At 34.5% G+C, this 10,441-nt stretch overlaps 1 pseudogene; it reads left to right on the top strand.

The window, feature by feature from the left end:
- The first annotated feature begins 9,211 nt into the window (after window positions 1-9,211).
- Window positions 9,212-9,867, top strand: LOC116083287 (annotated as a pseudogene).
- The last annotated feature ends 574 nt before the right edge of the window (window positions 9,868-10,441 follow it).

Here is a 10,441-nt window from a genome sequence, read left to right as displayed (position 1 = left end):
CAGCACTCCTCCTCTCTTCCCAGTACCATCCTTATATATCCCTCCTTCCATTACCCCTTCTCCTTCTTGTCAAAACCCTCTTGGATACAACCCTACCCTAGGAGATTTAGTCCTAACAGGACTATGTACCTCCTCTCCCATTGAGGTCCAACCAGGAGTCCAGGTAGGAGAAAGGTATCTAGTCCAATCCCAGATTAGAAATTAGTGCCATGAGAAAAAAATATCTAAATAGCATCAAATAGCAGAGAAATATGAAAACTATAAATTTAATATTTTTGTGTATATATCTGTCCATGTATATGAATATATATGTATTGGGAGAAAATGTGCATGCTTTTATAGTGGCTGTAGCTCAATATTATGTACCTTCTTAGCCATATTTTTCACCTTTTTAAAAAGACATGATACAGGGGCTGGAGATAGGGCTCAGTGGGTAAGAGTACTGACTGCTTTTCCAAAGGTCCTGAGTTTGGATCCCAGCAACCACATGGTGGCTCACAACCACCCATAATGAGATCTGACACCCCTTCTAGTGCGTCTGAAGACAGCTACAGTGTATTATGCCAGAGCGAGTGAGACTGGAGCAAGCGGGACTGTCCTGAGTTCAATTCTCAGCAACCACATGATGGCTCATGGCCATCTGTACAGCTACAGTGTACTCATACACATAAAATAATTTTTTAAGAAATTATTAAAAAAGTCCTTTGAACCTGGACTTCACCAATTAGATGGATTAGCTGCTCATCAAGTTCCAGAGATCCTCCCGTCTTTACCTCCCCAGCTCTAAGATTACAGATATATCTTACCTGTTCTCTCTCTCTCTCTCTCTCTCTCTCTCTCTCTCTCTCTCTCTCTCTCTCTCTCTCTCATTGTGAGTGTGTGTGTGTATTTTAATAACATGTTGCCTGATTATCAAAACTAAGCTCCTAAGTCTTGTGTGGCACCACTTAACCAATTTACCATGGCATCAGAATATTTCCTAAGTGATGTGTGATGTGTTCTATGTCACTTTGTGACATATCCTACCACTTTCAAATATGGGACAAAAAAATAATCTGGGGATTGATGATGGAAAAGCGTAACAATGACCTGTCAATTGCTTAGTGTGTGTTCCTGAGTGTGTATGTGTGTATGGAGAGTACGGGCTGTCTCCTATGCTTCCACTTGCACATGGGTCACTTCCTCCTGGGCTGCCTCATCCAGCCTTGATAGGAGGGTTTGTGAATAGTCTTCTTATAGTTTGCTATCCTTTACCTGGTGGAAATCTCTGGGAGGCCTATTTATTGATTTGAGTTGATTTGATTTTTTTAAAGAAATGGAGGAAGGAAAGGGAAGTGGGTTGGTGTGGGTGAAGGGGCTGAGAGGAGCCGATGGAGGGGAAATTTCAGTTTAGGTATAATGTATGAGAGAATGAAATAAAAATAAAATAAAAAGCAAGAGGATAAACCTGAAAAAAAATCATAGCATACGCAATAGCACACACTGGAAATGAGAGTAGTATTCAAGCAGCAGCCAATTCACTCTGAGCTCTCAGATCAGGATGAAACATGTGAACTTTGCATTTGGGCAGTGGGAAATCATAAAGGATTTTGGTGTAAAGTAAGGAGTGACCTGAAGAATTTACATTTGTAGTAGCTTCTGATAGCTAGTCTGCAAATAAAGAGTTTTAAGGCCACAGACGAAAGGCTAAGTAAACTTATGTCATTCTTCCTCATCCTGTTGATAGTTCCTTTAAAAAGAGTCAATATTATATTTTTAACAAACTTTTAACAAGGAATATTCTTTTACTCATTGAAACAGGTACAGGTTTTTACTAAAGTAAGTAATGCCTGAGGTAGAGAGAAAGCAATTGGTGAGGAGAGGAAGCAAAATTCTGGCTTTAGTTCTATTTAAACTGCTAAATATAGTAATTAACAAATCATATGTATCTATACAGCAGCTTAGAATTTAAATTTTCAACTTTATGTAATTTTAATTAGTTTAATCTTAAATGAACACATTCAACTGAACCTATTGAATAACACAGCTCTTATTGGCTAGAGAAAATGAGTAGGTAGGAGCTAGTCAGTCATTTCTTTAGACAATATAAGCAGAACAGAGATTTATAATGAAAACCAGGAGTTCTGTATCAACTACAGAGCTTAAGATTTGAGAATTATTAAGTAAACGATACATATACTACATAGAACATGGAGATGTCACCTAGAGTATATAAAGATAACAAAATCCATTGTCTGAGAAGGTATTTCAGTTGTTTAGTGCCTAGTAAACAATCATGAAAACATGATTTTTGTTTCCTAGCTGCTACATAAAAAGCCAGGCATATACCTGTAACACTGGAACTAAAAAGGTGTGGCAATAGAGACAGGCACATTCCTGGAGACTGTCAGCCAACCATCCTAGCATAATTGCTGAACTCTGACTTCAATTTGAGACTGTGTCTCAAAAGAACAAATGAAGAAAGTCCAAGGAAGAAACTCTATAATGACAACTGACATACAAGCACATGCACAGTTCTGCATTTGCACCCACATACACACATCTATATACCAACTTAAAGTAGACACAACACAAACATATACATATAAAGAGATCTGTATTATTTCCGTGTCTTCTAATCAAATCAAATGGAATTCAGGAGAAAAGAACAAAATCAATCAGTATCAAGGTATTCATGTTGAAATGCAAAGAGTCACAAAAATCTATGGATCTGAACATTGTCCTTGGGATGGCAAGAGGGACCAGAATGGGCTTATGAAAAAGAAAAGTTAGCTGGACATCCCTTATGATAGGTAGAACATATTGTTCATGTTTCATATATCACTTTGGATTCATTATAGAAATATGTAGATGTTAAAAAGTTAAGCAACTCTGAAACAAGTACAATATACCCTTCAGAAATACTTGCTACAAATTTGTAATAGTAATACTTGTTATGTAGCTTTTAGCGAAAAGTGTGACTCATGTTCTTATCATATAAATACCCCTCACAAGCTGTTTTTTTACTACTGGTTCTCGACCAGTAAATTATTTTTCCAAAATGTAGCACCTTTAAAAACTGAGGCTTGACTATTGGGAGTTGACCATTGGAAATAGGCTGTGTATTATAGGTATCCTCTTCCTCTATTCCCATCACAAACACACTTAACCTAAACCTTAAAGCTTTCAACTCAATATCTCAGCTCCTTGGTCTGCTGAAATGTGATTAACCTACGCCATGCTGTAAGTTCTCATTTCCATGGATGGTCACTGCTGTGCCTTGAGCACCATAATGAAGTCTTCTTCCTAAAACAATGAGACAAAATAAAACCATTCTCCCTTAAGTTGCTTCATTAAGGATTTTACAAATGAGCCAAAAGAGTGCCTATCTCAAGAACAAGTCCTTTACAGGTATGCATGGCCTCTGTGATTGTACCATGCTTCTGTGTTTCAGAATGGTCCATCATGTCTACTATAAATTATATCAAACATAAGCAATGAAGATATGAAGAACTATACCACTTGTAAAGAAGATCTGAGATACTGGAAAAATAGTCAAAAACCTGAAGACAATTGGGTCATAGAACAAAAAAAGAAATCTATCTATACTCAGCTAGCCTACTGAATGGTACTGCAGGAAGAAAAAGTGGACACTACTGAGAAGGAAGAGTAGTCAAAATCTCAACAATTTCTGTTAGCCCTGAAAGTTATAATAAATACCCACCTAGAAAGTTGTACCCACTGGTGTCACACTGTTGTGACTAAATAAGGATCCCACCTAAAACCTACTACTTTTATTCTACTAAACGGAAGTAGAATTAGAATGACACTTAATGACTCATTGATATACCCACAGGTAAGTTCATTCTCAAATCCTCAAAAGTTAAAGTAAATAACAGTTAACATAGAGACTCACAAATGATCAACATACAGAGAATAGAATGAATTGTCAGCCCTAATTGTAATGCCTTTAACACATTTCCACTCTAAAGGTTTGGGGCTATGTGTGGCTTCTTTTCTAAAACAAGAAAGGTTTTAAAGATTCTGAAGCTATAAGTGACTTTAAGAACAGGGTTTTCTGGACAAGACAACAAAGATGAACATATGAAATCATAGTAATTGCAAGTGCATGCACAAGACCCACTCAAACTCAAGCCAGACAAAATTCCAGCATGGAGAAGCAGAGATGGCCATGAAGTTTCACCACTTGCCAAGAAGCTATGACTTTTTATTGCCTTGTGAGAGAAAATTTCAATTTTCCTTAATAGTCTGATAACTAATATATTACACTCCAGGTCAGATCTCATGCCCACAGTAGTAAGCCAGCACAAATTAAATCCAATGGATGAAAGGGGGAACAAAACAGAAGAGTGAATAGGAAGGGAGAGGATTAGCTGGTGATATTTGATGTGGGAAGATGAACAGTATGAAATTATAATACATATAATACGGCCTCAGTGATAGAAGACACACCTAACCCTTGAGAGATTTGAGACTTGGTAGGATGGGATTGGGGCAGTGCAGATATCTTCTTGGAGAAGGGAGAGAAGGTATGGAATGAGGAACAGTCAGAGTGTGGAACAGGAGGGCGATAATCACTAGAATGTAAAAAAATAGATTAAAGAATAATAATAAAAAGAAAAGAAAAAAGAATTAATAGAGCAATATTGAAATTATATAAAATCAGAAACAGAGAAACACATGTTACTGAGCTACTTAAATGTTGGTTTATTATAGTAAACTATCACTTTCATGTATACAGAACTTTTTCTAGACTATAATGAAGATTCATAGTATATTAAGAAGCTGTAGCTCATTTTGGTACCTCTGCAGAATAACTAACAAATTCTGGTCAGGTTTATACAAAAAAAAAAAAAAAAGAATATTATCATCCTTTACTTGTCAAACCACTGATTTTGTATTCTGTGGGCAGTCTTCAATTAGTCATATCCTGTCTATGCTTCATATACAGAGAAGATACTTGGGTAATGATGCCTAGATAACACAGAATTTAGGTTTTGGTACTCTGAACACTTTGTTGGGGTGGGAGAAGGAGAGAGAGAGAGAAAAAGGGGAGAGGGATGAAATCAGGCTAAAGTCATCCCTTTATCTTTCCCCTTTTCCCACTAAAAGTTCAGGAAAAGGCTTTTTACAGGATTCTCCTTTTCCTTTTCTTTTTTTATTGATTTAAGTTTTATTGCTTTTTGATGAGAAAAGATACAATATGTCAATTTGTCTGAATTTTTAACATTTAGAAACATATTTTAAGTAAACAGAATTATATCATATTCTTCTTTCCCTTTTGAGCCCCAAATCCTCCCAAAAACCCCATCTTCAATACCTGCCATACTTTTCAGAGTTATTTTTATCATATTCTTTAAAATTTGTAAATATTATAAGAGTTAAAATGAGTATTATAAAAGTTGCTTGATATAAAACAATAATCAGTTGGACAATATAGTTACTATGGAGGTAAAATCCTTTGGTGATGTGAGGGTCATTGAAGTACAGCCTTATTACAGTGAACTCCAATGCCTAAAATTGTTCTTATTTTGGGTTTATATTACAGTCAGAGCTAAGATGTTAAGCTCTACTAAAAACAAAACAAAGAGTCTTTATCTATTCATATTCATTTAAACAAACTAACTGTGATATATTATTTTAAAATATCATACAGTGAATATGTTTGGAGTTATTTAAAATTTATATTGAGAAAAATGTATGTTTTTTCAGTATTGCTGTAGACAAGCATCTACATAAGTCTGTTCATTTGATTGTTGTTTTATATTTTGCAGGGTTATCTTATGTAACTAAATTTTTATTATAAAGAAGGGGATGGGTAAAAAATGCTGGTTCCCTTTCTAAAACAAAGAAGCACTTTCCACAACAAGAAAGACTGGATTCCAGCTACACACCTGAGAAGTATCTGTCACATATCATTGTTTTCTAATTTAGTGTCAGAGTGAATTTTTTACAGTACATTATAACATCTGGACTATAATGAGTTGTGTACCTGGGTGTGTACACATACACGTGACAGATTAGAAACTTATATGAGTAGTCAGACAGATGGGATAGATAGATGGATAGATGGATAGATAATAGATATAGATAGACAGACAGACAGACAGACAGACAGACAAGAGAAAGAATGTAAAATTTAAAAGGTCTAAACTTTCCAGTAAAACTAGAAAAGGAAGTGTTCTTACAGTCTTCAGAATAGTGAGCATGAAAAGATTAAACAGTAAAACTCTGTGAGCACTGCATGAAGTCTTGTTCAATTTTGTAGAACAGGAAAACCTTTATACAGACCTGTCTAATAGAATCAATTTATACATCTGATTCAAATTAGAAGTATTTTCCTACGTCCATACTCAATGTAATGAAAAAACTCATTATTCTAGAACAACAAAACTAATTAATAGGAAATGAACAAATCATAAGAAATCAGTGTAAGATAAAAACTGCCAAAAGCTTTTACCAAGATGCAGAATGGCAGAACAGAGAACAATCAAGAAATAGAGAAAAGTCATAGATACAAGGTCAAGTACAGAAATGTCATGCACTCAGAATACAAAATCAGATCCCTAAAATTTAGGAGACCCCTGAAAATAAGGAGAAACAACAAACCTTTTGTTCACTCACATCTTAGGAATGTTTCCAACCCTTCCATACTAAATAATAGACACTCTGAAGTTAAAATATAATACATTTTATTTGGAAGTATTTATTTATTTTTGAACAGTCTTAAAATTGTGCAGTAACCTGAATATGCTCTGTTGTAAGGTGTGATGTCAAAACTGTTAATATCTAATAATGACTTTGAGCACATACTTTCTGTTACACGGGGAAGAAACAGGAATTGATGGATTCTTTAAGTCTTCTACCACCACAGCAAAATTGTAGGGTGTTGCCTAAACAAATAACAGTAAATTCTAACGAGAAATTCACCAAGACACATGTCATGTGCACAAAACTGGTTGAGATGTTAAGAATATATATTTTGATTTAAAATATAGACACTCATTTAAGAATTCGAAACTTGTCCAAAGAAAATCTAGAACATTGATTGAATAGCTCAATATTATATAAACCAACATGTCAATTCCAATTTGTAGTTTAAATTACTGTAAGATATTAAAAGCATGGAAACATTTATAAACTAACCACAATGTTAAAATTCTTATGCCTTTTCTCTTTCACACAATTCTTTAACAATTTATAACCATTTATCCTCCTTCTAATGAAAGCAATTTAGTTACTACCACTTTATTCTCTCATTACATGCAATTATAAATTTCATTCTACATACCACATTTCATCCTGTTGCACTATATTTATTTAATTTTTTCTGTTTGTATAAGTAGGTAGGACTGAAACAAATCCATTAAAAACAATCCTTCAACTCATCTAGTAATGACAAATATTCTTTGATAATATAGAATATAACCTTTGAACAATAAGCTTACAGAAAATTAACTTTACAAATAACATCACTTTTTTTACATTACATACTATTTTTACAAGAAATATAACTGTTTGATTAAGAAAAGATATATTAGAAAAATATTTCTGATACATGGATAAATAAATAAAAGTATTCATTTATATTAAAAGCCTGTGATTTAATAGGTAAAAAGAAAAAAATAGCATATGTTATTAAATTGTCTAAGTGTTTTAACTTAGGAAACAAAAATTTTCAGAATTAGAATTTGTATTTTTCAGTGTTAATTTTATTAAGGGATCAGAAAATATATTAAACAAGCATTTTTTTGTAAACCATAAAATTATATGAGAGAAAAACTTTGAAAAGGATAAGCTGGTGAGTTTGAGGCCAGCCTGGTCTACAGAGTGAGTTCCAGGACAGCCAGGGCTATACAGAGAAACCCTGTCTCAAAACAAACAAACAAACAAAAAATCAAAAAAGAAAAGAAAAGGATAAGCTGGTTCTATTTTAATGAACATATCCAAATTTATTCATTTTGAAGTATTGCTTTGGTACAGTAAAATAGCTATTAAATAGTAAGTTTTAAAGACAGAGACTGGAAAATTCAACATCACAGCCAAATTTCTTTGGCATCTCATCTCTATTTTTCGTTTTCTAAAATGAAATATGCAAATATGGGACTCATAGCCTCATCTAAACAATTAATTCCAAAGTCTTTCCTAAAAATGAAATTAACATTTTGTTGTTTTTTATGTGTGTATTTCCTAAAACCTACTTGAAACTGAATCTTGAATCAGTAGCCTACAGATGGACTTACAAAAACTTTAATGAAACTTCTTATGGTCATTAGATTTCTATATACCAAAAAGTTTTTTTATATACCATAGGTCTACAGAGCTATGTTAGGTCTATATTGATGACATACTTGAAAATATGCTATTGAGTACAACAATACATTTCATGCTATACTAGAAATTTATATGTCTTCATTTTATATTTTTCATTCTAAATCTTTTTCCATCAACCCCATCCCAATGCACACTTCTCCCAAAGCCTAGCTGCCACTGTCCACTTGCATCTGTCTTTAAAACTCCCGTTGACTTTGTGTCAGTGTGAATAAAGAATTCTTAGCCAAAATATATTTTAAATCAGATTTTTACAAATCATAATCCAGCTGATCCAAAAAGTACCTTTATTTCAAGAATTTTGAGAATTGCCTAATTCAGTATAAATTGATATATTAAAATTCTATATGCCATTTTCTTTAGAAAAAGCAAAAAAATACTGAAAATCTGCATGTCTGTGATATAATTTGCAATGTATAATTAAGATAAGAGAAAAATATATTTATGCAAAAATATTGAAGATATTGAACCTACTACTAAAAAATTAAGAAAAATTTCAAAAACTACCAAATTAGCACTAGAGAGAAGGAAAGTCCCCAAGGTCCCTCAGAAATATCCTGGGTATTGCTAATTCAAATGACCACAAATATACCTCAAGTCACAGCATTCTGTTTTTGAGAGTCTCATTGAGCTGTTTGTTATTCCAACTTACACCTAAGCAGATGTCTACTCTGGCAGCAATAATCTCCTGTTAATTATCCAGCACATGACTTAAAGCCCCATGTTGGACCAGAGTACTCTCAGTGTCTACCCATTCTTTCTAAACAGGATTTCTATTACTTTCTTTAATGAAGACAAATTCTGTGGAAGAGAAATTTAGTTGACCACTTGATGATCAGTCTATTCTACTGATAATGCACACATCCTGCAAATCACTGTCATGGTTCCCTTTGAATGGAAGGAAGTTTTGGTTCATAAAATAATTCTAAGGAGCTTTTTTGCCCCATCTACTGCGAGAACGAAGACCATGTTCTGCAATCAGACTGTCGACATTCCAGAAAATGTTGACATCACTCTGAAGGGGCACACCGTCACTGTGAAGGGCCCCAGGGGAACTCTGCGGAGGGACTTCAATCACATCAATGTAGAGCTGAGTCTCCTTGGAAAGAAAAATAAAAGGCTCCGGGTTGACAAATGGTGGGGTAACAGAAAGGAACTGGCCACTGTCAGAACCATCTGCAGTCATATTCAGAACATGATCAAGGGTGTCACACTGGGCTTCCCTTACAAGATGAGGTCTATGTACGCTCACTTCCCCATCAACGTCGTTATTCAGGAAAATGGGTCTTTGGTTGAAATCTGAAATTTCTTGGGTGAGAAATACATCTGCAGGGATCGGATGAGGACAGGTGTTACTTGTTCTGTCTCTCAAGCCCAGAAGGATGAATTAATCCTTGAAGGAAGTGATATTGAACTATTTCAAATTCAGCTGCTCTGATTCAGGAAGCCACAAGAGTTAAAAACAAGGATATCAGAAAATTTTTGGATGGCATCTGTGTGTCTGAGAAGGGAACCGTGCAGCAGGCTGACGAGTGAGGCCTCTGTTTCCTAGCTCCAGAAACAAGATCCTAATCACAAGGACAATTTGGGCTCTTTTGGGAGAATAAAAGATTTATATATTGAAAAAATAATAATTCTAAGGCACATAATTATGTAAACATGGTGACAAGAGTGTATATCATATCAGCTGTAGGGTATATGATATACATACTTCAAACTGATGAAAAGCAAAGGGGAAATTGATATTGGCATGAAAACTATAAAAGGAGCCAAATGATTCTTCTAAATATTGAACGATGGAGAGTTAAACATAATGCTACACTTACAATAATGAAAATATCCAGTATATTTCTTTCCCAGAGCAAAACAACATGTTAATGTCTGTGTTAAATGTGATTTTTGTTAATCTGTTATCAAAGGAAGCACCCATGGTGGAGCCATAAACTGTGTTTTAGGATAAAGAACAAAATTGCTTATCCCCTGCTCTGCTCTTTTATGTGGCCATCACTGAAGCCCGGTGTCAGAATAGCTACCATTGCTGAAAGTGACAGCAGTGCCATCACAACTGTAGCGTACTCTCCTCATTTCAATTCTTGAGAACTAGTCATGT

This window comes from Mastomys coucha, unplaced genomic scaffold (genome assembly GCF_008632895.1).
Source record: "Mastomys coucha isolate ucsf_1 unplaced genomic scaffold, UCSF_Mcou_1 pScaffold8, whole genome shotgun sequence".
NCBI lineage: Eukaryota > Metazoa > Chordata > Mammalia > Rodentia > Muridae > Mastomys > Mastomys coucha.
The sequence above is the reverse complement of the archived record's forward strand: the minus strand, read 5'-3'. Positions and strand labels throughout refer to the sequence as shown.